Source organism: Podarcis pityusensis (assembly GCF_964106645.2).
Source record: "Podarcis pityusensis genome assembly, chromosome: 2".
Classification (NCBI taxonomy): Eukaryota; Metazoa; Chordata; class Lepidosauria; order Squamata; family Lacertidae; genus Podarcis; species Podarcis pityusensis.
In genome coordinates, this window is record NC_138029.1 from 83,112,830 (window position 1) to 83,128,379 (window position 15,550).

The following is a 15,550-nucleotide window of genomic DNA, read 5'->3' on the forward strand; positions in this document are numbered from 1 at the left end:
AGTTAAATTTATTACAAATTGCATTTGTTGTAATTGGATTTTGTTTTATACTTAAATGTATCTAATGTCCTTGCATGCTATAAAAATAGTTATTATTATTTAAATCATTTCACATCAATTAAAAAGATTTCTAAACCTGGCAAAAGAGGTGTAGGTAAGTGTATTGATGTCATTTCTTCTATAAACTATTAAGAGACACCAAGCTGAACATTATGAAAAAATAATATTTTCAGTGCCCAGTATAATCACACTTGATTTGAAATCCCCTCATGATATTTCCATGAAATCCAAGATTGTGGGGTGGGGTGGGGGGAATCTATTTTTAGAGTTCAACATAACATATATTGTCAGAAAGAATCCATGTTTTAATGCACTAGTTTTAATGTATCAGTATGCCATATTGAAACACCCTATACAGTGGTACCTCCGGTTAAGTACTTAATTCGTTCTGGAGGTCTGTTCTTAACCTGAAGCTGTTCTTAACCTGAACAGCTAACGGGGCCTCCTGCTGCCACTGTCCCGTCAGAGCACAATTTCTGTTCTTATCCTGAAGCAACGTTCTTAACCTGAAGCACTATTTCTCGGTTAGAGGAGTCTGTAACCTGAAGCGTATGTAACCTGAAGCGTATGTAACCCGAGGTACCGCTGTATAGAAAACCAACTTCACCATGTCTCTCATAGAGGGGAGCTAAACCAATGTGTCAAATGACAAAACCATGACATTTGCAAAGGTTGAGGATTTTAAAATAACAATCATTGGCTGAGGAGATTAGGGTTGTCCTCACCAGTAAAGAGGAGGATTTACGGTGATCTAACTCATGTCTTGCAGTTTGTGAAGAGGACTGATACCATTGATCAAGGCAAACTTTCCCCACTAGCAAAAGCACAAAACCAAGATGGTATGATGTACAACCTAGGAAATTAGGCGCAGATAAAAATTTGAACATAAAACTACTGTGTCCCATCCAAAGGGAAGTTCACATATTGAATATATTATAAAGAGTCCTCACTAAAGCTGGCAAAATCAGTTCAGTCAAGAGAAAGTGAAAGAGCTGTAGGCAGCGGGCAGTTCTGGATATTTGCCATTAATTTCAAAGGAGCTGGTTTGAATCTCAAATGCTACTTCTTTTAAAACAAAGGAGGATGGGCAATGGGTGCTTTCTTGAATGTATTCACAGTTAGTTCCCAGGAGAAAAATATCACCTTGAAATTTAGATCAAAGGCAAAAGGTTCTGGCCTGCAGTTTTTATTTTCAGACTTTTCAAAATGATATACAGGGAGAATATCTATATTTCTCAATGTCTAAAGGTAAAGGGAAAGGTACCCCTGACCATTAGGTCCAGTCATGAGCGACTCTGGGGTTGCGGCGCTCATCTCACTCTATAGGCCGAGGGAGCTGGCGTTTGTCCGCAGACAGCTTCTGGGTCATGTGGCTAGCAATGACTAAACCGCTTCTGGTGAACCAGAGCAGTGCACGGAAACACTGTTTACCTTCCCGCCAGAGCGGTACTTATTTATCTACTTGCACTTTGATGTGCTTTCGAACTGCTAGGTTGGCAGGAGCAGGGACCGAGCAACGGGAGCTCACTCCGTCGCGGGGATTTGAACCTCCGACCTTCTGATCAGCAAGTCCTAGGCTCTGTGGTTTAACCCACAGCGCCACCCGCGTCCCTTCTCAATGTCTAGCTTAACTTTTAAACCACTTACTGTTGTACTTACTGTAGCACTTCAAAATTACTTATTTTGCACCTAAATTATCTAATTTATAACTGTGACAAGAAATTGTTTTCCTCCCTGGATCTTAGATGTGTTGCAAAGGCTGCTGGAAGCTAAATGGTTATGCATATTGGACATTGATAGAGACCAAGGATGTATTCAAAACCTTCCTTTGTTTCCATTCCTGAATACTCACTTGTATGGTCATAATTCTATGTACCTGGCAGCCAAACATTATCAGCATCTACAAAAAGCAAACTCTCATCAGTTCATCTCTGCTGTCATTAGAAAATAATAGAAGACTGCAGCAGTGCCGGTAACAGGTTTGACTTGAAATAATCTATGCTCCTCAAAAACGCAATTTAGTTTTACTGTTATTGCTAACAGGGTAATTCAGCTTGCTAAAACGAACAAGCACCACATCCAGTTTTGTTCCCCCAAAACAAATATTTCATACTGTGTGATAACAAAGTGAAGGGACTTCATCCCTATGTAGAAATCCGTGTGAACTCAGATGCACATCTGGATATCTTCAGAACACTGGCTTTCCATGGAAAGGGAGGACTCAGCCGTAAGCTGCTGCACATGCACAGATTAGCCTCCTCTTTTGATTTATGAGCTGGAGGGTCCCTTATGTGTATCACTTCCATTTCATTTTCATTTTTGCAAATGGCAGGCACTAGGGACAAACCATCAGTTGCAGCTTTTTTTTCAAAGGCAATAACTAATCACAAACTATCTACATGATTTTTTAAAACACTTAGTAACTTCTTATGGCTCATTTGTCCAAATAAAAGTACAGCAGCTGAATGGAAGGCCACGAAGGCCTAAATGAAGTGCTAAATTTAAAATATTTGCATCAGGTATTGCCAGCAGATTCAGTGATCCAAAGATTTAGGATTATGGGACGCTATGGGCACATACACCCACCCACCCACCTACCCACACACAGAGGGGGGGGGAGAGAGAGAGTTCTCCCATGCACAAGGACTGTTCCATTCACATCACCCCAAAGGAATGTATTTTGGCATAATCAGATGGGGAGCCTGCCTATTGGAGTTCGGCAGATGGGGTTTGAGGGATGCATTTGCCGTAGAAGGTGGGTGGGTGGATGGATTAATGAATGCAGAGGACTGGAGTGTGTTGATCACTGTATGCTTCAAGAGGATCAAACTTTGGGGGAACTGCCTTCATGTGCTTACTTGGGAGCAATCCTTTGGCTTCTGTGTAGATACTCTGAAACAAAGAGTTTAAATGTAATAAAGGGGAGCACACACAGAAACACACACCCATAAATATGTACAGTGGTACCTCGGGTTACATACGCTTCAGGTTACAGACTCCGCTAACCCAGAAATAGTACCTCAGGTTAAGAACTTTGCTTCAGGATGAGAACAGAAATCGTGCTGCAGTGGCGCAGCGGTAGCGGGATGCCCCAGTAGCTAAAGTGGTGCTTCAGGTTAAGAACAGTTTCAGGTTAAGAACGGACCTCCGGAACAAATTAAGTACGTAACCAGAGGTACCACTGTAGATTGGTACCCATTTTATTTTATTTTAGATAGCAAGACTGATTGTATATAAGCCACTCTGGGAGCCTTTTTGGCTGAAGAGTGGGGTACAAATGCTCTTGATAAATAATAATAAATAAGATAAATAATAAATAAGACGTTAACTATGAAAATCCTTTAATAAAAACAACTTAAATATTTATCATTCCGTACAGCATACATATAGAAAATAGCCCTCTCCCAAAACAGTGGTAGCATAGTAACAATAAACAAAATGATACGCCCATGGACAAACCAGCAGAGAAAAATTAAAAACTTGGAATGCTGACACTCCCTTCCCTAGCCCAGAAATCCCTAACCCAGAAGAGTCAGTCACATCAAACCACTTTTATTTGCGTATTTATTTTCCGCTTGTATTGTTGTTTTCAACTCCCGAGTCCATCCATAAAATAGCCCACAGTGTGATCAATACTGGCTGAGAAGATCAAAGTCTGTTCAACTCCTGTTCACCAACACTCTGAATTAGCAATCGGGTGTCAGTAAAATGACCGTGCTCCCACCCACCCCCCAAACCCACTTTGCCTGCAGGGTGATGGATGAGATTCAAGACTGGGGTGGAAGGGGATAGAAGGCCCTAGTGAAAGACAATCTTTTTAAAAATAAAAATAAAAATAAAAAAGATTGTACTCCAGACAGCACAAAAAGAAATGTTATGGGCGCCATTGGCTTTGTATGTTTATTTTAGGTAAAGGACTGCAATTCACTGTACTTCCTTCCTATCCAGTTGGAAGCAAGGGTTTGTTGAATGGACTCACTACATGATTTTTGCTCATTATTTACTATTACCTCTTCAGATTTGGCCTTATTGGAAATCTTGCTTTCTGTGGCAACATCTAACCCCTTTCTATAAATATAAAGTTGGAGTGGCTTAATATAGTTTTCAAAGATTTCTTAGCATACAATTAAATAGTGTGGATTATAGTTTTCTGGTATTAATCTATGATTATATTTTAAATAGTAGCATCAGGTTGCCTCTCTTTTTTTAAAAAAAGGCTTTTTTCGTGGTCACTTTCTATGAATGGTTATGAAAACAAATGGCAAACCTTAAGAATGTTAACGAATCTCAGTTTTTTACTCATTTTCATCATTGCTTTAAAGGATATGTTTTCCTCAACCTGTATACTCATTATTACAACATCAATTGGAGGTTTTGCCCAGTCACATTTAAATTCTTTAAAAGCTAGTTTGCTTACAATTGCACCCATTTCCCAAAAGAAGCCAAAGGCAGAAATTGTTCCATAGGATCATTTTCCGTTGGTAAATAAAGTAAGCATGGCATAGTACTAATTGTGTTGGAGCCTTTCCTGATGGTGGAACTGCAGCCACACCAGAAGACATCCACACTCCATGCAGGACAAATATTTTATTTCAGCTATTTTTGACCCTTAGTCACCTATGCCCATGGATGGTTTTCAGACACACCACCATTTTCAAATGCCATTGCTAAAGGAGGTCTGTTCCTCAGCAATGCCAGCATAGGAGCCATCTATTTTGAGCTGGGCTCCATGAAGAACAGGGTACAAATATAATAAATAAGCATTTTGATGCTACTGATGTGCTGAATGGGAAATGACAATGCCATTGTTTCGCATATCCATTTTTTTAGGGATGGGAACCCCAAACATTTCCTGGATTATCTGGTTGCTAAGATTTGCTGTACTTAGACGGCCAGCATGGTGAATTTGAATCTTGAATTGCAATGTGGTTAGGTACATATATTTAGGCCATTTTCTGCATGATCAGTTTTCTGCATAATAAATACAGTTGTTTATTCCTTGAGCATAAGTTTGGACAGAAGAGAGGCATATCCCATTCACAGTAGCTGGGCAGTGGATCACAGCCTTATTTAAACTTAAAAATGAAATGGCAAAGGTATGGAGAGCGGTATACAATTATACATAGTGCTGAGAAAGCGGATGGAGATATATTTTTGACACTATCTCAAAATACTAGAAGTCAGGGAAGTTCAATGAAGTTATTTCTTGGAAGATTCGTGATAGACAAAAGGAAGTACAGACGACTCTCAACTTGCACACACTTAACATGCACAATCGCAGCTTTACATACTTGGCAGCCAGCCAGTCCACAATCACACAAATTGAACACACGCATAGCAGAGAGCTTAAAAGCTCTTTCTGCACTGGGTTTTCCTGGTGTGGAAAGAGCTTTTAAAGCTCTCAGATTTGCCTACCAGGCTCTGAGAAGGTATCTCACGGGCTCTAGGGGCCTTCATGAAATCTCACGGGGCTGTCTGAGATGTCACAAAGGCCTCCAGAACCCATGCAAGAGTCTCTCCGAGCCTAGTTAGCAAGGCAGAGAGCTCAAAAGCTCTTTCTGTATTGGCTAGTTGAGGGCATCCTGTTTATCTGCCCCCCTGCCCCATCAAATTTGATCGTAAGCATTTTTACCCCCCCCCCCCATTGGTCTATATTTATCCAGCATATCAAACTTCAGATGCCAGGGAGGGTGATTCGTCTCTATCCTTTCAATTGTTCCAAGTCTGCTGCTCTACATTCTACAGATACGTGACTTCAATTTTTGCTTCTTTTACTCCAGGCTGGATCCAGGGTTTGGGGACCTTTGGCCATTCTTTCCTCAGTGCAGAGGCAGGACATGCAAAGTGATAATTCTCTGAGGCTTCTTGTAATCTACTGGGATATTCTGTAGATTGCTTGCTCTGTTAGGGTGGTGTTCCTTTTGCTGGTCTGGGGGCCCTGGTATTTCCCACACTTGCCACCTTTTAGGAACCAGGTCCAATTTTGCTTCAGACCGCAAGGAATCATCTTATGTTCCTGGATGGTGCCTGCCATGTTTCTGTTCTTTTCCTTGAGCCACCAAGCACGCAGAAAGCGCACACCAAAACGCATGGGAAAGTAAATCAAAATGTTTGTGTAGCAGCTTTGCTAAATTTAAGTCCGTACTCTGTGTGCAAGAGTGGGGGATGTGTGTACTGGAAAGCTCTTCATACTGTAGCCAGCCAGACATGTTGCAGCTTGTGAAAGTTTTTTCTTAACATGGCAAGAGAAATCTTGCTTTTGAATAACGTTAAGGATATCAAACCGCAAAAGCGAGACCATTCAGGCTTAAGGTTAACTATCCACATAGTTTGCCCACCACTATGGTTTCTTTTTTCCACCGTGGTATGAGTTTGGGATGATTTGTCAGGCGCTCTGTGGCTTTTCTTGGGACTTGTATAGTTACTTGGAATATGAATGAAATCTTTTTTAAAAAAAGTTTTATTAGGAGTGTTTGCCAACTTTCAGTTCAGCCTTCAAGTACTGGCTAAAATTCAAAGCTCCCAAGCTGAGAAAATGGCATATATAATGTGCTGCAAGGAGAGAAATTATGACAAGATTTTCAGCCTAAACAACAGGTTTTGCCTGTAGAAATATCATTTCTCTCCCCTGGTAGTACAATCCTAACCTGGGTTGGACTTTTATGCAGTGCATCTGAGCCTAGACTAAGAGAGCTCCCCCAAATCCTTGGTTCTGATGAAGGGTTAAGTCTAACAAAGGGTTGTAATATTTTGTGCCTGTTCTAGGGCTGGGGGTGATAGGAGCAAAAAGGGATGAAAAGCGATGAAAAAAGAATTTATCAGTGAAGACCTTAGTCCTCTTTTTTATTATTATCACTTGTATTTCTTCATACCTTGCTTTAGTTCTTAAGAAGTAGAGCCCCTCCTACTCAACGAAACAATTGAACGTGCTGATAGAATCTATAAATCGAGATACTGATGTTGTACCAAATTATCTCCCTAGCATTGATGTGCTGTAGTTTGGTAAATAAGTAACGCATAATCTCAGTGAAATAAAATAAGTGTTAATGTCACCAGATTTCACCAAAACTTCCACGAGCTACAATTCAGCATGTTCATAAAGCACAGCACGTTGAGATCCATTTCGCTATTTGTTCCAGATAAAATGGACATTAATATCAGAAGTCAAGCACCAGTTCCATACCAGTGTAACTCTGGATATATGTGGAATGAGTCTTCCTTTTTTTTTCCTGAAGGAAGCCTGCCAGTTACAATAGATAAATTTTAAGATTTTAATCGCAGACACTGTTTGCTGAAGTGACTGCAGGATTGGGAGGGCTGCAAAGTCGTGTAAAATGGCATGTTAAATCTTGGCACTGTAACAGCCGCGAACCGTTCAGAGCCTCAGTTGCATTTTCAAGGATAAGGCAGGAAGCCTGAAAACACAGGGGCCGCAATCTGTGGGGAGAGCGCAATCTGTGGGTGGTAGTGGTAGTCTCTCCCCACCCCCCACCCCGTACTGTATATGCTTTTCTATTTTCCTTTTGGACTTGCTTGCTTTGGCTGCTTTGAGTTGAAATCATGCTGATAGAATCACTTTGGCTTGGAGGTAATTCCATTTCCTGTGTCTCCTATTCTACTTCTTACAAGAAACGGCTGGTTGTGTTTGCACAGAGACATGCGCCAAGGTAAGTTGCAACCTTGCAATTTGCTGGTATGAAGCAAATATGCACAGATGTGAGGCTGCCCTTAACATTGACCCGAGCGGTTCAGTTACAGCAGAAGCCAGTGCAGAACCCTGACTGGCACAGCGAGGGTGGCCTATATTACACTTATTTTGAAAGAATGATGGTGCCTGCCTCCTCAATCCCAGCACTGATGCTTTCCTCTGGTGCCCTAAATGACTTGGGAACCAAACCCTTAAGAGGTGCTTCTTCCCATCTCAGCCTGCCTGTGTCTTACGATCTTCTGGTGCAACCTGCTCCAAGGATGGCTTTATTAAATTTGTCTATAGATGACAATAGGGATGCAGGTGGCGCTGTGGGTTAAACCACAGAGCCTAGGACTTGCTGATCAGAAGGTCAGTGGTTCGAATCCCCGCGACGGGGTGAGCTCCCGTTGCTCGGTCCCAGCTCCTGCCAACCTAGCAGTTTGAAAGCGCGTCAAAGTGCAAGTAGATAAATAGGTACCGCTCCAGCGGGAAGATAAACGGCGTTTCCGTGCGCTCCTCTGGTTCGCCAGAAGCAGCTTAGTCATGCTGGCCACATGACCCGGAACCTGTACGCCAGCTCCCTCGGCCAATAAAGTGAGATGAGCGCCGCAACCCCAGAGTCGATCACGACTGGACCTAATGGTCAGGGGTCCCTTTACCTTTACCTTTATAGATGACAGTAAGAATTTATTGTATAAGGACCTACAAATCTTTTTCATGCCTGCAGCTAGAAATATAATAACACAATATTGGAAAACAGCTACTAACTTAACGTTAGAGGCATGGTGGAACAGAATAGTGGCTGGAGAAAGTAATGAGTATCTTAGAGCACTCAGGAAAACAAGTCGATTTTGAAACTGTGTGGTGCGTGTTTATTCAATACGGCAGAAAGGACATGGTTGCCCTCTCACCACCAGTTACCCATGGCTCACTTTGGGACAGTCTGTTAAGGTAGAGATTAGAAGAAACCTACTTATAAATGTAAAGTTTGACTATTTACATGGTTTATACATGGAATGTTTCCTGGGGGTGGCAGCATATGGGGGACATTTGTGATATCTATTTTTAGAAACTGAAAAATAAAAAAGTTAAAGTGGGGGAAGATCTTCTGCAGAGGCCTTTCTCCAAGTACCTTCTTTAATAGAGGTAAGTCACAAACGGCAGGACCTTTCTGTGGTGGCATCTGGTGTTAACATTATATTTTTGGCACAAAGTTAAGATTTCCCTTTTTTAGTTATAGGCACATGGGATCAAGCCATTGGCCCCCCCCCCATATAGTTCTGCCCCATATTTTGCCGAATTTTCAGACTCACCTTATTTCTGTGATCATTTAGTTGTTTTAAACAGTTTTTAATATTGTGTTTTCATTGTTGTAACTTGTTCTGTGACCTTAGGGTGAATGGTGGGTAATTATTATAATGATATAATTATAGTAATAATAATTTCCCAGGAAGGTACTGCACATGATGACATACAGTCACTTCCTGAGATATTTTACTATGCAGCGTGGAGCTTAAAATGTATTTAATGTTTTTTAAAAAGAAATATACGGACCTTGAACCGCCTCATAAATACAGCAGAGATCGAATGCATGGTTCAGTCTGTCATTTATGTGACTTAATCTGCTGATTAAAGTTCGGATCCGTATATGGGTCAGTTTGTGTGTGTGTGTGTTTAAAATGGGAAGGGGACGTGGGTGGCGCTGTGGTCTAAACCACTGAGCTTCTTGGGCTTGCCAATCAGAAGGTTGGTGATTCGAATCCCTTTGATGGGGTGATGTCCCGTTGCTCTGTCCCAGTTCCTGCCAACCTAGCAGTTTGAAAGCACACCAGTGCGAGTAGATAAATAGGTACCGCTCTGGCAGGAAGGTAAACGGCGTTTCCGTGCGCTGCTCTGGTTTCACCAGAAGTGGCTTAGTTGTGTTGGCCACATGACCCAGAAAAACTGTCTGCGGACAAATTTTTCCCTCATCCAGTAAAGCGAGATGAGTGCCGCAACCCCATAGTCACCTTTGACCGGACTTAACCATCCACGGGTCCTTTACCTTTACCTTTTTACCTGAAAATGGGAAGATGCACACCAAAATACAGGTGTCCTCCCCATGCCCATTTCAGAGTAGGGGGCCCTTTGTTAACAACTTACAGGGTTGGCCTTTACATGGTTGCATGTGATAGATTTTCACCCTGTCCTCAGTGCTGTTCTGTAGGAAGCTATTGAAAAAGCCAATGGTCAGGAGCCAGGACAGTTTACTGGGGATGAACACCACTGGAATGCAGCAGAGAAGAGAGGAGGTGGCTTAACATTGCAATAGATGTGCTATACTTGTCAGTGGATGTTTTCAGGATGGGGCTGCCAAATTTGAATTGAGACATTCACGTTCTTAGTCAAGTAAGATGAAAGAGTAAAAAAGCCAGTTAAAGCAAATTATTACATTTTTAAAAATTCAAAGCAACATTCCTTCTCATGTACATTTGTACATTTGTCAGCCTGTATGCTTTGACATCAAAGGAAGACTAACTATGAAATATATGATTGTGTTATATTTCATACTTAGCGAAAATGACTTCTGGATGTAGGTCAAAGTCCCTCATATAATGGATAGCAACAAAGTGGGACTTCTGTCATGCCATCAGTACAAAGTCAAGTCTATGCTTGATGAACCATAAATATTTCAATGGACAGTGTAGTTATGTGACTTCAGTAGAGAACTATGATTGCATAATAAGCACTTGAATGCCTATTTTCAAACAATGTTTTCAGAGCGGTTTGCCTTGGTTGTTAAAATACAAAAATATCAATTTTTAATTTTTAATTTTTTCTATAAATGCTGTAAAAAGGTAAAGGTAGAGGGACCCCTGACCATTAGGTCCAGTCGTGACCGACTCTGGGGTTGCGCGCTCATCTCGCTCTATAGGCCGAGGGAGCCGGCGTTTGTCCACAGACAGCTTCTGGGTCATGTGACCAGCAGGAACCAGAGCAGCACACAGAAACGCTGTTTACCTTCCCGCCAGAGCGGTACCTATTTATCTACTTGCACTTTGACATGCTTTCAAACTGCTAGGTTGGCAGGAGCAGGGGCCGAGCAACGGGAGCTCACCCCGTCGCGGGGATTCGAACCGCCGACCTTCTGATCAGCAAATCCTAGGCTCTGTGGTTTAACCCACAGCGCCACCCGCTGTGAATGTTTCTGCAAAAAAAAAAAAAGTAGAATATTCAAATTCTTATGTACTATTTCTACCCTGTGCAGTGGATAAAGTGTTATGTATAAATTATTATTATTATAATTATAGATTAATTTATACCCCACTTTTTCCTCCTGGAAATCAAGGCAGTTTACAGATAAAAACAAGAATCTCTAAAAACAAGAGAACGTTTCTTGACAGATTCTTGCACAAGCAGAAGCACAAGGGCTTCTGCTTGTGCAGTGAAGCTTTCCCCCTCCCCTCCTTTCCTCGCTACGCCCCGAAACTGGCTCTGGATGGCCCATGGACCAGTGCAAGGGGGAATCATTTTGTCTAGTAAGCAATATTGAATTTCTCCCTTGACTTTGATCCATTAGGCATCTGTTATTCTTAATTTTAGTGGGCAACATATCATTTGTTTTGTCTTTTGTATTTATCATTGGCTTATTGTCAAGTTACATTTCCTCCCTCAGTCTGTGGATCCCTTTTTATATCCCTCATTTGGGATAATCTACTTTTAAAAAAGAAGCTGAATTACCTTTGAAAACTGCCTTCTATTCTATTCATTAACCTTGCTGGCATCCTTTTTCGACTTGTGTGGTGTAACTTTCATAATCTGTGGTGCACATTTTTTGCCCCTGAACTTGTATTATAGTGGTTTTGAATGACCACAAAGCTTCCTATGCAAATCTTGTGGGAAAGCAGTAATCTGGTGATCAAAAAACCACAATACAGTGCAACCCATATGAGATGAATCACAGGTTGAATCATAGTGTGCTCGATTGCAGTTTATGCTGGTGATGGAACACCACACATGCCCACAAGAACTCTTCAACTCAAAAAGTAAAGAAAGGAGGATTGGATGCAGTGCCTGGGGAAAGTACCAGTAACTAATTTTTCTAAAGTTTCTGTGAATTGGCCCTTAAGGCAAACCTTGTTCTGGCTACTTGACGCAAGCTGATTTATTCTAGGATAAAAGTAAGATTGGAATAAAACATTAATATATTTCTTACAGTTGGATGGTTTGATTTAATTTACCCTGTAGGTAGATTCACATTACTGCCTTCTCTACCAGGACATAGTTTTGTGAAGACTCATCCAAGGTATGCGAATTGCTTCATACTATATTATTAGTAGTACTGTTGTTATTAAATTTATTAACTGCCCTTTACCCTAAGGTTACCCCCTAACCCACCTACAATTTTATCAAGGTCAGAGCTGGTCGTGGGGTATTTGGATGCCTTGGAGGGGGAGGTAACAGGAAGAGGGAGAGGCAGGCATAGGGTAAGGGAATTGTTGTTTTCATAATAATAATAATAATAATAATAATAATAATAATAGTTATACCCTGTCCCATCTGGCTGAGTTTCCCCAGCCACTCTGGGCAGCTCCCAACAGAATATTAAAAATACGATAAAACACCAAACATTAAAAACTTCCCTAAATAGGGCTGCCTTCAGATGTCTTCTAAAAGTCAGATAGTTGTTTATTTCCTTGACATCTGATGGGAGGGCTTTTCACAGGGCAGGCGCCACTACTGAGAAGGCCCTCTGCCTGGTTCCCTGTAACCTCACTTCTCAAAGGGAGGGAACCGCCAGAAGGCCCTTGGAGCTGGACCTCAGCATCCAGGCTGAACGATGGGGATGGAAACGCTCCTTCAGGTATACTGGGCCAAGGCTGTTTAGGGCTTTAAAGGTCAACACCAACACTTTGAATTGTGCCCGGAAACATACTGGGAGCCAATGAAGGTCTTTCAGGACCAGTGTTATATGTTAATATAAATGTTAATACAGGATTATGTTTTTATGTTGCACAGCAATGCATAATATATATTTATGAAAGTGTGGTTTATAGATATAGTTTGTTTTATATAGATAAATAAAAATGCACTATTCACAGTAACCATCAGAAAGAAAATATTTCTCCTTACACGTGGTTATTCCCATACAGCTCACTATCCATTTAGAACATCATGGGGGGGAAACCCAAAAAAACTTTTAATGACTTAAACACTATCCCAAACAAGAGATTCCAAAGGGACATGAAGAGGATATAATAATGAGCCAGTGTCAAGAAGGATTTATGATTATTATTCATATAGCTGAACCATATGTTCCAGCTACTGCTATGATCTTGCTAGATTTGGTTCGACATCTGTAGTGATAATGAGTAAAATTGCATTACACCGTAGTAAAACAAAAATCAAGGGTTTTTTTAAAAAGCTAGTAGGCTGCCAGGAGAAACACTGGCCTTCTTGACAGGGTCAAGGGGGATTTTGTTTCTTTTTAAAAAAATGTCAGATGCTCTGGAGAAACCTATAGATCTGGCAGCCAGCTGTCTTTTCATTATTATAGGGGGTCCATATAATTGATTCCCTTTACCATATGCTTTTTATCATTGCTATAAGAAACCAAGCACAATTATGTCAGGAAGATTAACAAAGAAGAAGCGGCAGCCACAGCTACCTACTCTGCTGAATGAATCAGGGGAAGGTGGTGCAGGTCCGGAAAAAGTCTTTGTGATGTCCGAATCACAGTGACCTCTGTGAATGTGCCTTTAATATGAACTAATGCATTTGTGCACTTCAGATTAGAGCAGTCATACATAGGCTCACACTCACTGCCATGCCCTTAACCACCCTCTAACCTCTGGTTTACAGCAAATATGGATAAGCCACACTTTGGAGAAAGAGCGCAGGACTACAAGCATATTGACTTTTATTAGCTCAGAGATCTCCCACACTATTTATTATGTAGGTCAGTTCTAAGCACCGACCACTTCTAACCCTGGCAACATTTACGTGAGACTGAGAGACAATGCAAACCTCAACAGAAGGCCCAAGAGTTGGTCACACGTTTTAATCACCCCTTGCCCCAACTTTTTGTTGTTGTTTCCAGAAGGCCTGTTCATTGAGCACCATCCTAATTTGCCTGCACAAGATTTGTGGGGAGGTCCATTGTTTATTGAACATTCATTCTGAATTGTTGGCAGGGAGGTTAGATGATGTATCATCAAGCAATACAGTGGTACCTCAGGTTACAGATGCTTCAGGTTACAGACTCTGCTAACCCAGAAATAGTACCTCGGGTTAAGAACTCTGCTTCAAGATGAGAACAGAAATCACGCGGCGGCAGTGGGAGGCCCCGTTAGCTAAAGTGGTAACTCAGGTTAAGAACAGTTTCAGGTTAAGAACGGACCTCCAGAACGAATTAAGTTGTTAACCTGAGGTACCACTGTAGTTGTCCCACACTATCCAATGAATTTTCCAGTTACTTTCCTTATGGGGGGGGGATGACCCTGTGTGTGTGAGGGGGGGGGGCTGAGTTAGAGCTCCAAGTCCAAAACTAATATGCTTTAGTGCAGAGGTTTTCAATCATTTTGATTCCACAGCTACATTCTTTCTGCGGCACCCCTGTGGGGTTCAGGAGCCCAGTTATGTCACCCCTTGCCTGCAGAGCTGGCAACCCCTCACCCTTTTTCAAACACCTTCCCTTGTGGAGTCTTCCCTCAGCCTCCTCCCCTCTCCCCTCTCCTTGGGAGTCCTCTGGGCAGCCGCTGCTGCCGCCCCTGGTCTCTAAGCTGCTCCCCCTGCCCCAAAGAGAGGTGCCTCCTCACCCCACCCCACAGGGGCATGAGACTTGTCTGTCCATTCCCAACAGCAAGGGTTGGTGGACTGGCTGGCTGGGCTCCATTGCCTGTTTGCTTGCTTACTCTGAGGCCGCTTCAGCTCCTGGCAACCAGCACCCCCTGGCCAGCCCCAGAGGCACCATTTGCCTGGGGAGCTTATAGCCGGGGCTGCTGCAACAAACAGCTGTGTATGCCTTTGAGAGGCAGAGACAGGAGAGGGCATCAAAGGAGGGAAGGAAGGAAAGAGGGACACAGGCCAGTGTTACCCGTGGCACCCCTGACCATCATTTAAGGCACCCCAGGGTGCCACGGCACACTGGTTGAAAGCCACTGCTTTAGTGGTTAGAGTAGGATTGCCATATTTCGAGGGGTAAAAAAAGGTTTGGGGTGGTTGCCTGCTCACTCCCCCAGCTGCCTACCCCTCCCCCGAACCGCCCACACCAGAGCCAAAAACAGCCTGAACCACCCACTCCAGAACCCAAGACAGAGCCTGGGTCACTTGAGCCCGTGCCCAAACCCAAGCTGCCTACGCTCACACACAATTTTTTTAACCTGCCCCCCAAAACCCAGGCATATGCTTAAAATTTGGGGGGGGGGGGACAACCAGATGGCAAAATAGGACATGTCCATGATTTCCCAGCTGTATGGCAACCCTAGGTTAGAGTGTTGGACTAGGACCTGGGGAACCAGGGTTCAAATCAGGGGCAAACATTGGTTGTTGTTATTGTTGTTGTTTAGTTGTTTAGTCGTGTCCAACTCTTCATGACCCCATGGACCAGAGCACGCCAGGCACTCTTGTCTTCCACTGCCTCCCGCAGTTTGGTCAGACTCATGCTGCTAGCTTCGAGAACACTGTCCAACCATCTCGTCCTCTGTTGTCCCCTTCTCCTTGTGCCCTCAATCTTTCCCAACATCAGGGTCTTTTCCAGGGAGTCTTCTCTTCTCATGAGGTGGCCAAAGTATTGGAGTCTCAGCTTCAGGATCTGTCCTT

At 42.6% G+C, this 15,550-nt stretch overlaps 1 long non-coding RNA gene across 1 annotated transcript in view; it reads right to left on the reverse strand.

The window, feature by feature from the left end:
• Nucleotides 1–828: 828 nt before the first annotated feature.
• LOC308471479 overlaps nucleotides 829–15,550 on the reverse strand; it is a 33,159-nt gene continuing 18,437 nt past the window's right edge. The window contains exons 3-4 of the long non-coding RNA XR_013982980.1: nucleotides 1,913–1,960; nucleotides 829–874 (exon numbers count right to left, since the gene is read on the reverse strand). This is a non-coding gene — a long non-coding RNA (uncharacterized lncRNA). The remainder of the gene's footprint in view (nucleotides 875–1,912; nucleotides 1,961–15,550) is intronic.